The sequence below is a fragment of the Pristiophorus japonicus genome, chromosome 19, assembly GCF_044704955.1.
Source record: "Pristiophorus japonicus isolate sPriJap1 chromosome 19, sPriJap1.hap1, whole genome shotgun sequence".
NCBI lineage: Eukaryota > Metazoa > Chordata > Chondrichthyes > Pristiophoridae > Pristiophorus > Pristiophorus japonicus.
This window is the reverse complement of record NC_091995.1, coordinates 16,154,014-16,175,701: the sequence shown is the minus strand read 5'-3', so window position 1 is coordinate 16,175,701 and position 21,688 is coordinate 16,154,014. Positions and strand designations below refer to the sequence as shown.

Genomic DNA, 21,688 nt, shown 5'->3' with positions numbered 1-21,688 from the left:
ATAGTGTCCTTGAAACGTATCAACAATAAAATCAACACTCGAATCACTAGCTTGTTGCGAGAACAGTGAGAAAAGATGCAATCTCCTGACTGTGATTCTGAAGTTGTTTCCTGAGACTGATGGGGAAAGTCTCCATCATCTGCCATGTATAAGGCGCCTATTGTAATTAACTTAGACAGTGCCTACAGAATAGCGCACCTATAGTTTAATATATATGAACACCAAATTGACAATCATATTGAAACGCAGCATTAAAATAACTGATGTGAGAAATGGAGCAATGCTCCCTGGTGTGTAGTTCCCAGGTTGGGTTTAGGACTCACCAGTAATTGACATTATTCTCGTTTGCAATGCACACAAATGAACAGTGCAGGAAAGTAGAACTCAGTCTGCAAAAAGTGATGACTGCATCTAATTGCACAAGGTGGAAAATTGAGAAAGAGATTGCAAGAGGAGAGGAGGAAACATATACCAATTTTTGCAAATATGATGTCGATCATTTTCAGAAAAAATCATAGGAAATATAATAAAACTAGCATTCTAAGTGGAGTTGGAGAGGACCACAGCGATCTAGGAATAAAGATTCGCGGTTTGTTTTATAAAATCTAGAGTTGTATTAAGCCATTAAACGAAGGTGTGATTCTGGGCTTTTTATATACTGAATAAAAATCTGTAATACGAGTGAATACGCCTTCATGGAGTAATAGAGTACTGAGTCCAGCGTTAAGTACAACTTTAGAGAAAGAATACTGGAGTTATGGAAAGGTTGCATCTGCGATTCATGGGATTATATGTGGATAGATTCACGATGAGAGATTAAATGAGCCATTCACTGGGGTAGAGAATATTAAGGGGATCTTAAAAACATTGGAGAAGGGTTTTTTCAAGCAAAGGAAGCGCAATGAGCGGCCACACGTACATTTTGAAGCAAAGCCAATGGCACTATTTAGGGGAACGTTCTTGAAATTCTTGAAGAGACAAAGAAAAAAACAAACATGTATTCAGAGAGCCATATTAGGTCTTCTTAGGACTTTCCAAAGTAATTCACAATCAATTCATTATTTTTGGAAGTACAAGAATTGCTATTATGATTTTTCACATTGTATATTCACATTAATATGCATCCGAATATACATCCGATCTTTTTTTCTGTTGGTTCGGGAGGAATGTTGGCCAGAACCTTTAACTATGCAATACTTTGCTAACGTATCACCCTAGGTTATGAGTTTAATTCTTGCAGTGGGTCTTAAACCTTCAAAGTGTGGTATTAATTAAGGCGAAGAAACACATTATTAGCGGGAGAAATCAATGGGATTAGAGAAGATAGCTGTAATGTGGAACTGTTACTGGCGCAGGCATGAGGGACCAAATGACCATATCTTCCATTGCAATTTCTAGCAATTTAAGGAAAGAAGCAAGGTCCACTGATTAAAATTTACTGATAATTAAGATGTTGATGCCTGTGACCATTTTCATTGCTTGGCTCTGTACTATATCAAGGGAATAATATCTTACAGTTAAATAATCAGCACTTCATACAACACTGCATAAGCTATGGCCAGTTCCTTGTACAATGATACATGTCTTTAGAATTACACCCCGCCTCTCTGCTAATACAACCGAGTATTTGGCATTTTTATCACTGCAGTGAAAGGCTTTGCTTTTGATTTGATATATGTATCCATTATATAATGCTTAGATCTATTTCCTGATTGTCGTGCCCATTGTAGTATTTAACAAATGTTCCTTCTTTTGGTATCTTGATTCATAATAATTGCTTTACACTTATGAATATTAAAATGAATCTGTCATCCACCGCTCATAGCAACATCGGAACACAAGGAGGCCATTCAGCCCCTGGATGCTGCACCGCCATTCAATGAGATCATGGCTGATCTGCGACCTAACTCCATCCGCCTTTGCCCCAGATCCCTTAATACTTTTGGTTAACAGAAAGCTATAAACAAAAAGCTCAGATTTAAAATTAACAATTGACCTTACATCTTTTGCTGTTTGCTGAAGAGAGTTTCAAACCTCTACCACCCTGTGTGTAGAAGTGTTTCCTAACACCACTCCTGAAAGGTCTGGTTCTAATTTTTAGACTATGCCCCCTGGTCCCAGAATCCTCAATCAGCGGAAGTAGCTTCTCTCCATCTACCCTATCTGTCCCCCTTAATAGCTTGAAAACTTCGATCGGATCACCACTTAAACTTCTAAATTCCAAGCAATGCAACCGCAATTTGTGTAATCTCTCCTGGTAACTTAACCCTTGAAGTCCGGGAATCATTCTGGTAAACCTACGCTGCACTCCCTTCAAGGCCAATATATCCTTCCAAAGGTGTGGTGCCCAGAACTGCTCACAGTATTCCAGATGTGGTCCAACCAAGGTTTTGTATAGCTGCAGCATAACCTCTTGTGTTCTAGTCCTCTAGCCTTTTTGATTATTTTCTGTAACCTGTTGCCTACGAGTTTGATAATCTTCCTGATTCTAGTTGCACTACTTTTCTTTATTGTCTTAGCATCATTATTTTGATATTCTGCGAAAAATTGAGGAATCTACGTATGAAATCCTATTGGTAAAACTACCTATAATACCTTGGGTTAAGTGAACACTATCTGTTAACAATCCAGTTATTTCTTGTTTCATATTTTTTTTCAGTACCTGTTTTTGTCAACAGACACTGCAAAAATATGAGTCAGCATTTGCCAGTCACGCTGCAGTAATATGCGGACCTTCCACAAGGTGGCGCCGCTGCTCCTCATTCTGATGTCTCTCAGGTACTCGACCGCTTCTAAAACCCAGCATCAAAGTAACTTCCTTCTGCCCTGACCTGTCTTATGTCCTTCGGCCGTGGCATGCCCGTCTTTGCGCGCTTCCTCCCCGTATCCCCTGGTGATTCTCGTCCGTCTCTCAGCACCGGGAACTATCAATTCGTGTTCTTTTTCCAAAGTGTTTATAACACCATGTTCTAACTGAAGCGTTTTAAATCTTTAATAAACAAATTGTTCACTCCCAGAGCTGAGCAACACGCCGATGAGGAAGGAACTCTTGGAGGGACTGGAGACTAATGGAGGATTTTCACATTACACTTCTGGTGGGAGGAGGCAGGGTGTAAGGGAGTGGGGCTATAATCCCAGGTTGGTGAACGGAAGGTGATGGTGTTTGAGTGGGATATAGGGCTGAACCTGAGCGGCAGAGGTTGTGTTATGGACCGAGGATGCACGAATGTGTAAGAAGCTAATGGGATAATGGAAAGAAACTCAGAGTGGAGAGAGAGGGTAAGTCAATCATAGTTGAGGGTAGAGATGAGGGGGAGAACAAGTGAGCGGATCTGGGGCTCACGCAGGGTAGGGGGTACAGTAGTGGTTATTTACTGAACTTGTAATTAACTGGACTAATGATCTGGAGGATGTGAGTACAAATTCCACCACGGCAGCTGAATTTAAATTCAGTTGAATAAATCTGTAATAGTATCTGTAATGGTGACCATGACATTACCGGATTGTCGTAAAAACTCATCTGTTTCATTAATGCCCTTTAGGGAAGGAAATCTGCCGTCCTTACCTGGTCTGGCCTATATGTAACACCAGAACAACAGCAACGTGGTTGACACATAACTGCCCTCTGCAGTTCAAGAAGGCAGCTCGCCACCACCTTCTCAAGGGCAATTAGGGATGGGGAACGAATGCCGGCCTTGCCAGCGACACCCACATCCCATGAATAAAAAGATGGGGTTTGTTAGGGCTGGGGATAAAGAGGACCATTGGGAAGAGGTGAAAGTGAGAAGATGCATTTCCTGGCTGGCTTCCACAGCTTAGACCTTCCGTGAACTGGAGCTCATTCAAAAGTGAACGCCGTGATAACAATCAATTGTTCATATTTTTAATAAAATTACACAGCATTACATCGAAAATGAGATTATAAAATGTACACAGCGTGCTCCAGTGTGAAATATCACAGGGTTCAAACGGCTTCGAACTTCCATTTTGATCCAATTCCTGTTATTTAGTGGAGGCTGCGATCAATAACTAGACGCTCCCTCCTCGCACCAAGTGCCGCCGGTGGCCAAGTCTCACCCATTGCATGTGAAGACCTTTTGGTCCTCGGATTGAACGCGCAGCATTGGAGATTGGCGGTGCAGCCGAAAGGGACCAAGGAATGAAGAGAACAAAGAACATGTAAAGGATTCAAATACTAGTTTCTATTTCCATGTTTTAATGATTGATTTAATGCAACTAAGAAGATGGAATCTGTATTATTTTTCAGCGAGGCAGAAACTTATTAGCCACAGGCGAATGTGACGCCCTGGCGTTCTGATGTATTCGTAGGGCGGTGTAATATGATGGTTCTTCTCACCGTCTATATGCATCCTACATTTCAACAAGCTATTATGGCGTATTTGGCGATGTGGAAGAATCCTCAATTCGAATTGAAAGTATTGAAATATTTTGCGAATTCCATCCTCCCCCCGCCCCACCAAACGGCCTCCCTTTTATGTCAATATAACAAGGGGAAAAACAGTTGTGATGTATTCAGGTACCTGTAATGGTAGACGGATTAGAAGGGAGTTGAGGAGATCGTTTTTCACCCAGAGGGTGGTGGGGCCTGGAGCTCACTGCCTGAAAACGTGGTAGAGGCAGAAACCCTCCTCATATTTAAAAATACTTGAATATGCACTTGAAGTGCCGTAACCTAGAGGGCTTCGGACCTAGAGCTGGAAAGCGGGATTAGGCTGGATAGCTCTTGTTTCTGCCAGCACAGACACGATGGGCCGAATGGCCTCCTTCTGTGCAGTAAATTTGAATGATTTTTTCTCTCTGATTCTGCGTTGAAATATAATTGCATTTCATTTGCAGCGGGTTGCTTTACGGAAATCTCCCAGCACATTACCATCCACGGAAGCAAATGCAATGACCTCACAAAATAAGTCTCTGTCTAAAAATTGGTGGAAAGATAACATTAAATGACATGAAATTGACACGAATATTGCGTTCACAAATGGTCACAGTGTAGGGCAGGTACAGTAAAGATAGATTATCTTTAAAAGTGTTCACAGTGAATTGAAGTGTTGCTGGTGTTGAAATTTGCACGTATTTCGCACATTAACTCATTTATGTCTGCAAGCCTTGTAAACCGACCTGTACGCATGAGGTAAATTTACCTCGTACGTGACTGCGCTCACATGAACACCAAGTCTGTGCAGGCCGTGTACTGCTGGGTGATGTTAGTTATTTTCGAACCAGCGTGGCTATTTATAATACTCGTCGTTGTGTCCGCTCATCGAACTCACTAATATCTATTCGAGAGAGCTTAACGGACGGCTTCAAAAATACCATTGTACACCAAGTTCAGCTACCTGCAACAACAAACACAAATCATTCTTGGGATACGGGCATCGCTTTTAGTGCCTAATCCCTGGTTACCTTGAGAAGGTAGACCTTCTCCTTGACCTTTTACAATGTAGCCGTTTGATACAACTGAATGGCTTGTCAGGGTACTTCAGAGCACAATTAAGCGTCAATCACGTTGAAGTGGAACTGGAGTCACCTATGGACCATGCCAGGTAAGGACTCCTTTCTTGAGGGACATTCGTAAAAGTTTTTTTTTTACAACAGCTTCATGGTCACTTTTACTGATACTGTATTTTTATTTTCAGAATTTTTGAAAGAAAATATCAAAGTCTCAATTTGCCGTGGTGGGATTTGAACCAAGTAAGGAGTCCTTCCCTGAAGGACATTGGATAAATAATTGGGTGTTTTACGACAACACATTCTGGTCACTTTTAATAATGCCACCTTTATGTTTTCAGACGTTTTTACAAAACTGGATATAAAAGTCTCAATTTGCCATTGTGGGATTTGAACCCACATTGTCTAAACGTTATTACTCTAAACCTTGGGATTACTAATCCAGCAACATAACAACATAACTACTACACTACCGTACCATACCGTACCCTACTGCTGGAAGTAATGGAGGCCCTGCTCCACATTCCCGTTAAATGCACAACATTTGAAAATAGATACAATTCATTCAATGTTTCGTTGGAATCATAAGGAATCATAGAATGGTTATAACACAAAATGAGGCCATTCGGCCCATCGAGCCCGTGCCAGCTCTCAGCTAGTCCCATTACCCCGCCTTTTCCCCATAGACCTACACCTTTTTCGTTCAGGTATTTATCCAATCCCCTTTTGAAAGCTGGGTTTGAGTGTGCCTCCACCACCCTTTCAGGCAGTGCATTACAGTTCCTAACCAATCAGTGCGTAAAACAGTTTTTCATCATGTCACCTTTGGTTCTTTTATCAATCACCTCAAATCTGTGTCCTCTGGTTCTCGACCCTTCCGCCAATGGGAACAACTTCTTTCCATCTATTCTGTCCAGAGCCCTCATGATTTTGAACACGTCGATCAAATCTTCTCTCAACCTTCTCTGCTCTAAGGAGAAGAATCCCAGCTTCTCCAGTCTATCCACGGAACTGAAGTCCCTCATTCCTGGAGCCATTCTCGTAAATCTTTTCTGCACCCTCTCTAAGATCTTTATATGGAGATTCTAAACCTGGGACTGTACATTAATTCCTTCGGTCTTTCATTTCATTTCTTTCATTCATTCATTCATGTCATTCATATTTTTGAACAGCTCTTGAATGTATTTCGCAATCTTAAACATTCAGTCCAAACACTCAACCCTTTTCTGTACAGCAGCAGAACAGTTAGAATACTGTTCATGCGTCAGTCTGCGAAGTTTTAATACTGTGGCGCCGGGTACCCTCAGCGAAGTGTTACATTACAAGGGACAAGATTAGTGTTTCTCCTTAAAAATTCACAATCAATTCGTGACGCAAGTAAACATATCCGAGCTTTCACTGAATTCATGTAGGCAGCAGCAGGTTGGGTCGAGGTTGACCAGAAAGCAGCCGTGCCCGTTATTGAATGAACTGCAGGCTTGTGCAATGTAAACAGACATCTTCCTGACGGGACTCTGATCGCAGCAATAAGCCTCAGACCGTCTAGCTAACATAGGATTACACAGGATTAAATAGGACATACAGCACAGAAACAGGCCATTCGACCCAACCACCCCATGCCAGCGATTATGCTCCACTGAGCCTCCTCCCATCTTTCCTCATCTAACTCTATCAGCAGAACCCGCTATTCCGTTCTCCATCATATGCCTGTCTAACTGCCCCTCAAATGCATATTTGCTACTCTCTCAACTACTCCCTGTGGTAGTGAGTTCCACATTCTCACTCTCTGGGTAAAGATGTTTCTTCTGAATTCCCTATTTGATTTCTTGGTGACGATCTTATATTGATGGCCTCTAGTTATGCTCTTCTCCACAAGTGGAAACATTCTCTCTATCATAACCTTTCATAATTTAAAAGATCTCTATTAGGTCACCCCTCAGCCTTCTCTTTTCAAGCGAAAAGAGACCCAGCCTGTTCGTTTATTCCTGATAGATATACCCTCGAATTACATAGCTGCAGGGCACATTCGCCACAAGTCGCCATTTGATTTGCACATATGAATGGCGAGCCCGATCTTAGCATCATTAATTGCCCCAATTGCACGCAAACGTCACAGGCTCCGAGTCACTGCGGAGATAACCGATCTGCGGCTACTCAAGACGGTGTGATATACTGAGACATCCGCAGCTAAATAAGAAGCGTAACAATGTGAAATAATGCAAGATTCAAACATTTATAGCATTGCAACAAACTAAATTCGCCGGTGAACGCAATTAAATGGGAAATATTTCCATATAGGCGCCACTGTCGAAAACCGAATAATTTCGCATTTTTTATTTTAATGTTTGATATGATCTAAATTTATAGTTTCTCGTTTGATAGACTCGGAATGCAACACGGACGGGTTTGAATTAAAACTGCCTTTACTTTATAGACGGTCAGAGATTGAGTCTCACCGTATTCCAGTTTGCTAACTTCACAACTGCAGTGGAGGGAGAGTCAGTGCCACTGAGCTGCGCCGTGAGTTATGGCGGAGGAGGGTTGAATGATCCCCACAGTCCCGCGGACACGAGTTGAAAAAAACGCTGGTGATTTGCGCAAAAGTCGGATTTCTTAAAGGGTGGCTGGAAAAGTCGGACATCAGTTCTTTTAACAAGGTTAGAATTTTCATTACAATCTCCGACCTGAGGGAGTCTCAGACACCTGCTGGTATTTCGGATGAGACGTTAATCCGAGGCCCCGTCTGCTCTCACAGATGGGTGTAAAAGACCCTACCGCCGCTATTTCGAAGAAGAGCCGAGAGTTATCTCCGGTGTCCTAACCAATATTTATCCCTCAATCAACATCACAAAAACAGATTATCTAGTCATGATCACATTTGCTGTTTCCGGAAACATGCTGTGCACAAGTTGACATTCGATTTTACTTCATTACGACAGTGACGATACTTCAAAAAGTAGTTCATTTGTTGTAACTATGGGACGTCTTGGGGAGACGAAAGGCGCTTTTAAAATGAAAACCTTTCTTTTCTTTCTTTTCAGCGCGTAAAGTTAAGGGAAAGGGATGGAGAGACGGCTATGCGACCGACCAAATTGCAAGCGAGTCGTAAGTGGTAATTGCATTTTTCATTTATCATAATTTTGTTTTAATTCTGATATATATATATATATATATGTATGTGTATATGTGTATATAGGTATGTACATGTGTATATATGTGTGCGTGTGTGTATATATATGCGCGTGTATATATATATATATCTGTGCGTATATATGTGTGTATGTATGTATATATAAGTATGTATGTGTGTATATATATGTGTGTGTATATATATGTATATATATATGTGTATATACGTATGTGTGTATATATCTACGTGTGTATATGTGAGTATATATTTGTGCATGTATTGTGTGTGTGTGTGTGTATGTATATATATATATATATATGTATATATGTGTGTGTGTTTATGTATATATGTATATGCATTTATATATAAGTGTGCGTGCATGTATGTGTGTATATATTTGTATATGGGTGTTGCTTCCAACATGCAGTCCAGCTACAAACCTATCGCTGCGGGTCGAGTGCCGGTAAAAGAAAACGCCGAATTTTAATTTTATTTGATAAATAACGGTGCAATGGGAACCCTGCAGCAGAGCAGACGAATCTATAACTATTCCCTCCTCATTAACGTGCGAATTATACGAATTCTGCATTGGTAAGTAGAATAACGTGTTTTCTTAGAGCCCCGAGTAAATACTGACATCAGTCGGCCAACTTAGGAAGGAGGACATAAGCAGACAGAACGGCAATCAGTTTAACTCCTGTTCGGCTGGGCACACCGAGGTTTCTGGCTCTTGTGCTCGCAATCCTCGCATACTGATGGCAATGGCAAACTAACTGAGTGTGCCCTTGTAATGTGTGTACCTGTCAGTGCCCTTCTGACTGTGCGCCCTGTTATTGTACGGTAAAAATTACCATCGGGTAAACAAGAATTCGCCGGGGCAAATACGTTCTTAAAAGATCCTTCAGTTCAACAATTCTATCCAGATTGTCTAGGAATTCTTTGAACAGATGCTTACGATTCACCCAGAAACGCTGTCAAGATGTCGCTACACAGGAGGGACCTGAGGAACTCGACCCATATTAATCAACCAGAATTATTGAAATAATAATTAATGGCATTTCAATAAAACTTCTGTGAGACTGGAAACATACATCTGACTCCGACTGTCAGGTGCGATTTTAATGGGTGATAGCCAATTGGTAGCCCGTTTTCCATCTTTCCCCATTGACGTCATCCTTTCGACGCTATCGCACGAAGTCGAGATCCATTCCTAAAGCCAAAATTTGCCTCTCATCTGATTGCAAGAAGACGGGGAATGGTTATGTGTGCCGCATTTTTGAAAACTTGAAGTAGAGTGAGATAGTAGAAGCGAACCGTTTAGCAGCTCCAGCGGCTTAATAGATATGGCGCTGACCTCCAAAGCCAGGGATTGTGGGTTTGAGTCCCGTCTTGCGTGAATTAACATTTTAGTAGCAGCCGTGTCTCAGTGGGCAGCACCCTCATCTCTGGGATCAGAAATATCCAGGCTGACACACACAGTGTAGCAAAGCGCAGGTGTCGTCTTTCGGATGAGACTTTAAAGCGAGACCCCGTCTGCTCTCTGAGGTGGTTGTAAAATACCCCTTGAAGTATTTTTGAAATCTTCCCCGGTGTCCTGGCCCTCCCTCATCCAACATCACAAAAAGACAGATAACCAAGCCATTATCACTTTTGAGGGAGCTTGCTCTGCGCAAGTTGTAGCCTCATTTCCTACTTTACAACGGTAACTACACTTCAAAAAGTATTTAATTTGTTTGTAAAGGTGCTATATAAATGCAATTCTTTATTTTCTTTATTTTCAGCGCGAAAAGTTAATGGGAAACGGATGGGGAGGTAGCAATGCAACCAAACTGGAAACCAGGCGTAAGTGGTAACTGCATTTTTCATATAACATAATTCTGTTCTAATTCTGAAATATATACGTGTGTGTATATAAATATGTGTGTATATATATATATATATATGTGTGTATGTGTATCTTTGTGTATATAAATACATGTATATATATGTGTACGTGTGTGTGTTTGTGTGTGTATGCAGAATCATACAATCATAGAAATTTACATCATGGAAAGAAGACATTTCTTCCCATTGTGTCCCCGCCAGCCAACAAAGAGCTATCCAACCTAATCCACACATATATACATACAGACACACGCACACACGCACACACATACACACACACGTCTAAATATATAAATATATGCATGTATTTATATACACATTGATACACACACACACGCACACACACACACACACACATATATATATATATATATACACGCACATATATTTATATACACACACATATATAATTCAGAATTAAAACATAATTATGTTATATGAAAAATGCAATTACCACTTACGCCTGGTTTCCAGTTTGGTAGCATAGCTATCTCCCTATCCTGTTCCCATTAACTTTACATACTGAAAATAAACATTACATTTATATAGCACCTTTCACAACCAAATTAAATACTATTTGAAGTGCAGTCACTGTTGTAATATAGGAAATGCGTTTGCAACTTTCCAGCTCATGGTCCTGAGCCTTGTAGGTTACATCACTTCAAGTGCACATCCAAGCGAGTTCCAGACTCCCATCACCCTCTGGGTGAGAAAATGTGCCACCAAATCCCCTCTAAACCTCCTACCAATTATTTGTTATCTATGCCCCTTGTCTGTTGATGCCTCTGGCAAGGGAAATAGGTTCTTCCTATCCATTCTATCTTGGACCCTCATTATATTATAGACTTCAAAAAGGTTTCCCCTCAGCCTCCTCTGTTCCAAAGAAAATAAACCCAGCCTATCCAATTGTTCCTCATAGCTAAAATTCTCCAGTCCAGGCAACATTCTCGTAAACCTCCTCTGCGCCCTGTCGAGTGCAATCACATCTTTCCTGTAATGTGATGAACAGAACTGATTGCAGTAGTCTAGCTGTGGCCTAACTAGTGTTTAATGCAGTTCAAGCATAACCTCCCTGCTCTTGTATTCTATGCCTCGGCTTATAAAGTCAAATATATCGTATGTCTTCTTAACCACCTGGCCTGCTACGTTCAGGGATCTGTGGACATGCATTCCAAGGTCTCTTTGTTCCTCTACCCTTCTCGGTGTCGTACTATTTAATGTGTATTCCCTTCCCTTGTTAGCACTCCCCAAATGCATTACCTCACATTTACCCGGATTGAATTCCACGTGGCACTGTTCTGCCCAACTGAGCAGTTGATTGATATCTTCCCGCAGTCCGCAGCTTTCTTCTTCATTATCAACCACACAGCCTATTTTTGTATCATCTGCAAACTTCTTAATCATACCCCGTATATTCAAGTCTAAATCATTGATATATACCACAAAAAGTGTGTGTTTGTATATATATAAGTATGTGTAAATATATGTATATACCTGTGAGTGTGTCTGCTTTATATGTCCATATATATATATATATACATATGTGTATATATATATATATATAATATATATATGTGTGTGTGGGTTGATATCCAAATGTTGTCCGGCTATAAACCTATCGCTGCGGGTCGAGTGCCGATGATAGAAAGCGCCGAAGATTAATTTTATGATTAATTTTATTTGATAAATATCGGTGCAGTGGGAGCCCTGCAGCAGAACAGGCAAATCTATAACCATGTCCTTCTCATTAACGTGTGAATTATATGTATTCTGCATTGCTAAGTTAAACAAAAAATGTGTTTTCTTAGAGCACCGAGTAAACACTAACATCAGTCGGTCATCTTAGGAAGGAGGAAATGAGCAGACAGAGCGGTAATCAGTTTAACTCCTGTTCCGTGCGGCGCATCGAGGTTTCTGGCTCTTGTGCTCGCAACGCTCGCATATAGACGGCGATGATAAACTAACTGTGTGCCCTTGTAAAGTGTGTGCGTTAATGGGACACCCTCCTAACTGTGCGCCCTGTAATTGTTCGCTTAAAATCACCGCGGAGAAACACGAATTCGACCGGGGCAAATACGTTCTTAAAGGTTTCAATATTCTATCCAGATTGTCTAGGAATTCTTTGAACAAATGCTTCCGATTCACCGAGAAATGCTGATCAACGTTTTCAAGATGTCGATACATAGGAGGGACCAGAGGAATTCGACCCATATTATTCAACCAGAATTACCGAAATGATAATTAATAGCATTTTAATAAAATTTCTGTGAGGCGGAAAACATATATCTGACTCCGACTGTTGGGTAAGATTTTTACGGGTGATAGCCAATTGCAGTCCGTTTTCCATCTCTAGCCATTGATATTTTCATTGACATCGCCCGTTTGACGTTATCGCACGAAGTTAACATCTATACCAAAGCCAAAATCTGCCCCTCATCTGATGTCAGGAAGCATATTTTTTAATGAAATGTTAAGTGTTAGGTTGAACTGTGAGCTCTCACCCGTCTTGTGTTGGAGCTAACATAAACGGAAGACATGGGACAGGCGGAAAGAGAGAGTGCTGTATGTTTCTAACTTTCTAAATGAGGAACCGAGGTTGAAACGAGCAGGGGAGAGGATGAGGCAAATCAAGTAATTATCAGATGAGCTCAAATTTGACTTTTAAAAGCCCGAAGATTGCAAGAAGACGGAGGATGATTATGTGTGCCGCATTTTTGAATACGTTAAAAGTAGAGTGAGATAGTAAGGGGATTGCGTCTACCAGTCCCAGTGGCCTAATGAATAAGGCACTGGTCTCCTTACTGAGGGCTTGTGGGTTCGAGTCCCATTTGAGGTGAATTGACATTTTAGTAGCAGCCGTGTCTCAGTGGGCAGCACTCTCATCTCTGGGACCAGAAATATCCAGGCTGACTCACAGAGTGCCGTCTTTCGGATGAGACTTTAAACCGAGACCCCCATCTGCTCTCTGAGGTGGTCGCAATAGATCCCACGAAGTCTTCCCCGGTGTTCTGGTCATCCCTCATCCAACATCACAAAAAAGAACAGATTATCCAGTGGTTATCAACTTTGTGGGAGCTTGCAGTGCGCAACTTGCAGCCGCATTTCCTACATTACAACAGCGACTGCACTTCAAAAATTATTTAATTTGGTTGTGAAATGTGCTATATAAATGCAATTCTTCATTTTCTTTATTTTCAGTGTGTATAGTTAACGGGAAAGCAAGATGGGGCTTAACCAATATGACCAAACTGGAAACCAGGCGTAAGTGGTAACTGAATTTTGACATAACATAATTCAATTTTATTCTGATATATATATGTATATGTATATGTGTGTGTGTATATATAAATACATGTATATAATACATACGTGTGTGTGCATGCATATATGATTGTGTGCATGTAAAATCATAGAGTCATAGAAATTTACAATACGGAAAGAAGCCATTTCGTCCCATTGTATCATCTCCGGCCGACAAAGAGCTATCCGGCCGATTCCCACTTTTCAGCGACAGGTCCGTAGCCTTGTAGGTTACGTCACTTCAAGTGCACATCCAAGTAAGTTCCAGACTCAGACCACCCTCTGGGTGAAAAAATGTCCCCTCATTCCCCCCTAAACCTCCTACCAATTACTTAGTATTTATGCCCCATGGCTGTTGATCCCTCTGCCAAGGGAAACAAGTCCTTCCTATCCACTCTATCTTGGCCCCATATAAATGTATACTCATCAATAGCTTTTCCCCACAGCCTCCTCCGTTCCAAAGAAAATAAACCCAGCCGATCCAATCTTTCCTCATTGCTAAAATTCTCCACACGAGGTAACATCCTCGTTAAACCTTCTCTGCACCGTCTCTAGTGCAATCACATCTTTCCTGTAATGTGGTGACCAGAACTGATTGCAGTACTCTAACTGGCATAAGTAATGTTGTATACAGTTCAAGCATAACCACCCTGTTGTATTATATGCCTCGGCTAATAAAGGCAAATAATCCGTGTGCCTTCTTAACCATCTTATCTACCTGGCCTGCAACTTTCAGGGATCTGTGGACATTCACTCCAACGTGCCCTTTGTTCCTCTACGCTTCTCAGTGTCGTACCATTTAATGGGTATTCCCATGCCTTGTTAGCCCTCCGCAAATGCATTACCTTATTCTTCTCTGGATTGAAATCCATTTGCCACTCTTCTGCCAACCTGAGCAGTTGATTGATACCATGTTGCAGTCCGCAGCTTTCTTCTTCATTCGCAACCACACAGCCTATTTTGGTATCATAGAAACTTCTTAATCATACCCCATACATTCAAGTCTAAGTCATTGACATATACCACAAAATGTGCGTGTTTGTATATATATTTGTGTATATGTATATATATATATACATTAAAATATTTATAATTATGAGTATATACATGTATGAGTAAAGTATTAGGCAGTCCCTCGAATCGAGGATGACACGCTTTCACACCAAAAAGGGATGAGTCCACAGGTATTTTCATGATGGACCTGACATTCTAGGTCCCGAACGACTTACTGAAGGGTGGAAGATGCCTGTGCATGGATTCTTTTAACGTGGGGTGGCCGTTGTACACCAGCCACCACACGGGCTTGAAAGAGATAGGTCTAGATTCACTGGCAAGGGTTAACCAAGACGACTGGAGACCAAGCTCTGCTGCATGGACCTAGTGCGCACACATGCTTCTACTATCCATAGATCGCAACGTGGGCTGGCCCGTGCTCCCCATGGGCCCTCGCCTCTTCTGGGCCCTGAACCCTCGCCTTTCCTGGGCCCCGATCACAATGCTCCTGGACCCCGATCTCTCACGACTCCTCCTCCCCGATCAAAAATGGAGCAGTCAGTAACAGGACATTAGTTGGTCTCCTCTTATCTTGGAGTCATCAAATATCGACGCACCGTTAATTGAAATATCAAAATACTAAACTCCAACCTAGTTAAAGGTTCATTAACAGCAGCAGAAACAAACACCAACTAACAGAATGAACACGATTCAGTAGGATGTGAATAACAGCAGCAATAACAGCAGAATCCAAACACTGCAATCACTTGTGAACTCGCAGGTGCCTCAGCAGATTGGGTGACTGAGTGAATCCCTTCCCACACACTGAGCAGATAAACGATCTCTCCCCAGTGTGAACTCGCTGGTGTTTCAGCAGATTGGGTGACTGAGTGAATCCCTTCCCACACACTGAGCAGATAAAAGGTCTCTCCCCAGTGTGAACTCGCTGGTGTGTCAGCAGATTGGGTGACTGAGTGAATCCCTTCCCACACACTGAGCAGATAAAAGGTCTCTCCCCAGTGTGAACTCGCTGGTGTTTTAGCAGGCTGGAAAAGTGAGTGAATCCCTTCCCACACGTGGAGCAGGTGAATGGCCTCTGCCCAGTGTGAACGCGCTGGTGTGTCAGCAGATTGGGTGACTGAGTGAATCCCTTCCCACACACTGAGCAGATAAAAGGTCTCTCCCCAGTGTGAACTCGCTGGTATTTTAGCAGGCTGGAAAAGTGAGTGAATCCCTTCCCACACGTGGAGCAGGTGAATGGTCTCTCCCCAGTGTGAACTCGCTGGTGTTTTAGCAGGCTGGAAAAGTGAGTGAATCCCTTCCCACACACTGAGCAGATAAAAGGTCTCTCCCCAGTGTGAACTCGCTGGTGTTTTAGCAGGCTGGAAAAGTGAGTGAATCCCTTCCCACACGTGGAGCAGGTGAATGGTCTCTCCCCAGTGTGAACTCGCTGGTGTTTTAGCAGGCTGGAAAAGTGAGTGAATCCCTTCCCACACACTGAGCAGATAAAAGGTCTCTCCCCAGTGTGAACTCGCTGGTGTTTTAGCAGGCTGGAAAAGTGAGTGAATCCCTTACCACACGTGGAGCAGGTGAATGGCCTCTCCCCAGTGTGAACTCGCTGGTGTGTAGGCAGTCTCGTTGACCGAATGAATCCCTTCCAACACTCAGAGTAGGTGAATGATCTATCCCTGATATGAACCAGCTGGTGCTTTAGAACTGTGGATGGCCGAGTGAATCCCTTCCCAAACATGGAGCGGGTGAACGACTTCTCCCTAGTGTAAACTCGCTGGTGTGTCGATACATGTATATACGTGTGAGTGTGTCTGGTTTATATATACATGTAAATATATATGTGGATTGATTTCCAAATGCACTGCGGCTGCAAACCTGTCGTTGCCAATGAATGCCAGTTGTAGAAAGCGCCGAATTTTAATTTTATTTGATAAATATCGGTGCAATTGAGCCCTGCAGCAGAGCATACGAATCTCTAACCGTGAATTATACGTATTCTGCATTGTTACGTAAAAAAAAAGGCAATGTGTTTCCTCAGAGCACCGAGTAAATACTGACATTAGTCGGTCATCTTAGGAAGGAGGAAATAAGCAGACAGAGCGGCAACCAGTTTAACTCCTGTTCCGCGCGCGCACCGAGGTTTTTGGCTCTTCTGCTCGCAATGCTCGCATGCAGCCGGCAATGGTAAACTAACTGTATGCCCCTTTAAACTGTGTGTACTAGTGGGACACCCTTCTGAATGTGCGCCCTGTAATTGTACGGTTAAAATCACCATCGGGAAAACAAATATTCCACGGGACAAATATGTTCTTAAAGCGTCCTTCAGTTCAATATTTCTATCCAAATTGTCTAGGAATTCTTTGAACGGATGCTTACGATTCACCCAGAAACGCTGATCAACGTTTTGAAGATGTCGATACATAGTAGGGACCAGAGGAACACGATCCATATTCTTCAACCAGAGTTATTGAAATGATAATTAATGGCGTTTTAATAAACCTTCTGTGAGGCGGACAACATATATCTGACTCCAATTGTTGGGTGACAGCTCAGAGTTCAATCTACTACGTAACATTTTGCAGCTTTTTCTTTTTATTTATGCACTTATAAATAACTTGAGCTTGGTACAAATATGCCCCGATTACATTTCCAAGCAGCTATCCTTATGAAACCCTGCTGATGATCAAAATGGGATTAATTTGGCTCATTTAACAATATAAACTGGCCAACATATTAACCTGCTTTTGTTTATTAATAATATCCCACAAATTTGCATTCTCTATGGGAACAAAGTATATGGAGATAAGGCGGGAAGGTGAAGTTGAGGTCGATGACAGGCCATGATTTTATTGAATGGCGGAGGAGCCTCGAGGGGCAGTCGGGGCCGAATCCAGCTCCTATTTCTTATGTCTTATGTCTTAAATCATCCACAAGCCACATAATTTAAATCATCTGATAATTCGTCAATGTTTTGTCTCATAATACTCCTGTGCCTTGGGACATTTCATTACGTTAAAAGCTACATATAGTTGTTGATAATGATGCACTCTGACGTTGGTGCTACATCCGAAAACCGAGCTATTTTCTACTTCAATATCAGAAATTAAGAAGTCATTGCTGAAACGTCAAACCTCAGTAGCTCTCAATAACACATTGTAAAACAAAATATCTTCACATGCTGATTACCCTTAAATGTTCTGATAGTTGCTGTAGTCCTCCCTGTAATTTTAGCTTCCAGTTTAAATAGTGTTATTATTTTATATTTGAAAACTTGGAGTAGACTGAGATAGTAGAGGAGACGAACATTTCGTATCGTCAACCGAGTGGTCTAATGCATAAGGCACTGGCCTCCGAAATCAGGGATACTGGGTTTGCCTCTCATTTAGGATGATTTAATATTTGACCACCTGCCACGGCTCAGTGGTTAACACTCTCAGCTCTGGGTCAGAGGCTGTTGGTCCCACTCCAGACACTAGCACAAAAATCTAGTCAGCAGATTATGACTGTCTCCATTGTGTTGAAATTTAAAAGAAACAAGAACTTGGCTTCAAATGCAACGCCATTCGCGACCTCAGGATGCCCCAAAGTGCTTCGCAGCCAAAGTGTTGTCATTGTTATATTGCACGAAATGCGGCAGCCAATTTGCACAAAGCAAGATCCCACAAACAGGAACGTGATGATGAATAAATAACCGTTTTTTTGGTGATGTTGGATGAGGTATAAGAATTGGCCAGGACACCGGGAATAACTTTCTTACTCGAGCCCACAGTCCCCGGCTCTGGACATCAGTGCCTGATCCATTCGGCCACTGGGGATGCTGTAAACTTCGCTTCTACTTTGCTCCAAGTGTTCAGAAATGCGGCACACTTAACCATCCCTCCGTCTTCCTGCAATCTTTGGGCATTTAAAAGTTTGATCTCAACGAATCATTATTTGATTTGCCTCATCAGTTGCAATAGATTTTTTATTTTGTATTTTGAAACTTGAAGCAGACTGAGATAATGGAGGGGACAAAGCACGTTCTGTAGTACTTCCGGTGGCCTAATGGATAAGGCAATAGCTTTCTAAACCTGGGATTGTGGGCTGGAGTCCCACCATATGTGGTGTCGGATTTTAGTATCGACTGTGGTGCAATAAGTAGTGCTCTCACATGTGGGTCAGACCCTCATAACCCTCTAAGTGAAAAAAATTCCCCTCTAAACCTTCTTCCAGTTACTTTAAATTTATGCCCCGTTGTTGTTGACCCCGCTGCTCAGGGAAATAGGTCCTTTCTATCCTGTCCACTAGGCCCTTAATAACGTCAAAGAGGTCTCACCTAAGCCTCTTCTGTTCCAAGGAAAACAAACCCAGCCTATCCAATCTGTCCTCACAACTAAGACTTTCCACTCCCCGCAACATCCTCGTAAATCTCCCCTGTACCCTCTGCAGTGAAATCACGTCCTTCCTGTAATGTGGTGACCAGAACTGCGCGCAGTACTCAAGCTGTGACCTAACTAGTGTTTAATGCAATTCAAGCATAACCCTCATGCTCTTGTATTCTATGTCTCATCTAATAAAGGCAAGCATTACGTATGCCTTCTTAACCACCTTATCGACCTGACCTGCAACTTTAAAGGATCTGTGGACATGCACTCCAAGGTCCCTTTGTTCCTCTACACTTCTCAATGTCCTACCATTTAATGTGTATTCACTTTCCTTGTTAGCACTCCCCAAATGCATTACCTCACACTTCTCTGGATTAAATTCCATTTGCCATTGTTCTGGCCACCTGACCAGTTGATTGACATCTTCCTGCAGTCCGCAGCTTTCTTCTTCATTATCAACCACACAGCCTATTTTTGTATCATCTGCAAACTTCTTAATCATAGCTCCTATATTGAAGTCAAGAGCCTGGAAGTATATCACAAAAAGCAAGGGATCTAGCACTGAGCCCTTTGAAACCCCACTGGAAACATCCTTCCTCTCACAAAAACACCCATCAACCAGTACCCTTTGATTGCTGCCTCTAAGCCAATTTTCGATCCAATTTGCCACGTTGCCCTGGATCCCATGGGCTTTTACATTCGTGACCAGTCTGCCATGTGGTGCGTTACCGAAAGCTTTGCTAAAATCCATGTACACTACATCATATGCACTACCTTCATCGACTCACCTGGCTACCTCCTCGAAAAATTCAATCAAGTTATTCAGAAACAATCTTCCATTAAGAAATCCGTGCTGACTGTCCCTGATTAACCCGTGTCTTTCTAAATGTAGATTAACCTGTCCTTTAGGATTTTTTCCCAATAATTTCCCCACAGCTGTGGTTAGGCTGAGTGCCTGTAATTACTTGTTCTCTCCCTTTCTCCCTTATTAAACAAAGGTTCCACATTAGCAGTCCTCCAGTCCTCTGGCACCACACCTGAAGCCAGAGAGGATGGGAAAATGATCGTCAAAGCATCTGCTATTTCGCTTAACAGCCTGGGATACATTTCATCCAGGCCTGGGGACTTATCCACTTTGAAAGCTACTAAAACCCTGAATACCCTCTCTCTCAGTATGTTTATTTCATCTAATATTTCACACTCCTCCTCGATAGCAGTGTCTGCATCGTCCCTGTTTTTTATGAAAACCGATTCAAAGGATTCATTAAAAACCATACCCACATTTTCCGGCTCCACACACAGATTACTCTCATGGTCTCTAATAGGCTCTACCTTTGCTTTACTTATCCTATTGCTCTTAATATATGTATAAAACATCTCTGGGTTTTCCTTGATTTTACTTGCCAAGAATTTTTCATGCTTTCTCTTTGCTTTCCTAATATCCTTTTTGTTCTCACCCCTGGACTTTCTAAACTCCTCGAGAAATTCTGCAGAATTTAGCCCTCGGTATCTGTCATGAGCTTCCCTTTTTTTCTTTATCCTACTCTGTATGTCCCAAGACATTCAGGGGGCTCTAGATTTGTTAGTCTCACCTTTTTTTTTTAAGGGTACATATTTGGCCTGAATCCTGCGGATTTCCTTGTTGATTGCCTCCTACTGCTATGACACTGATTTACCTTCAATAACTGTTTCCAGTCCACCATGGCTAAATCACCTCTCAGCTTAGCAAAGTTGGCTTTTCCACAATTTAGAACTTTTATTCATGAACTAACCTTGTACTTTTCCAGAACGACCTTAAATCTAACTGAATTATGGTCACTAGCACCTAAATGCCCTGGCATTGATACCCCTTCCACGTGCCCCGCTTCATTCCCGAAAACTAAATCCAAAACAGTTCTCTCCCGTGCTCGGCTTGCTATATGCTGGCTAAAAAACTTCTCTTGAATGCATTTTTAGGAATTCTGCACCTTCTATACCCTACACACCAATAGCGACCTGTCGGAGGTGCCATCTTTTTGATGAGGTAATAAACCAAGGCCTCCTCTACATTCTGAGGTGCATGTAAAAGATCCCATTGCACTGTCTCGGAGAAGAGATGGGAAGTAATCCCTGGTATCCTGGCCAATACTTATCCCTCATTCAATATCACAAAAAATTCAGTTTATCTATTCATTATCACATTACTGTTTGTGGGATCTAGCTGTGTAAAATTGACTGCCTTACAACAGTGACTATTCTTTGGCTATAAGCACTTTGGGACAGCCCGAGATCTGGAAAGGTGCTGTATATAAAGGCAAGTTATTATTTCTTTTTAATTTCAACACATTGAAGGCACTCAGAATCTCCTGTCTCGATTTTTGTGCTCAAATGTCTTGAGTGGGAATAACAATCTTATGTCCAACAGCTGAGAGTGCTACCCATTGAACCACAGCTGATACAAAAATCCGATACTACCCCAGATGGGACTCCAGCCCACAATCCCAGGTGTAGAAGACCAATGCCTTATCCATTAGGCCACCGGGAGTAGTACAGAAAG

General features: G+C 42.0%; 1 pseudogene; it reads right to left on the bottom strand.

Annotated features, from left to right (window-relative positions):
- The window catches only part of LOC139230131 (zinc finger protein 850-like), a 101,088-nt pseudogene extending 84,562 nt beyond the window's left edge, over nucleotides 1-16,526 (bottom strand).
- Nucleotides 16,527-21,688: the final 5,162 nt, after the last annotated feature.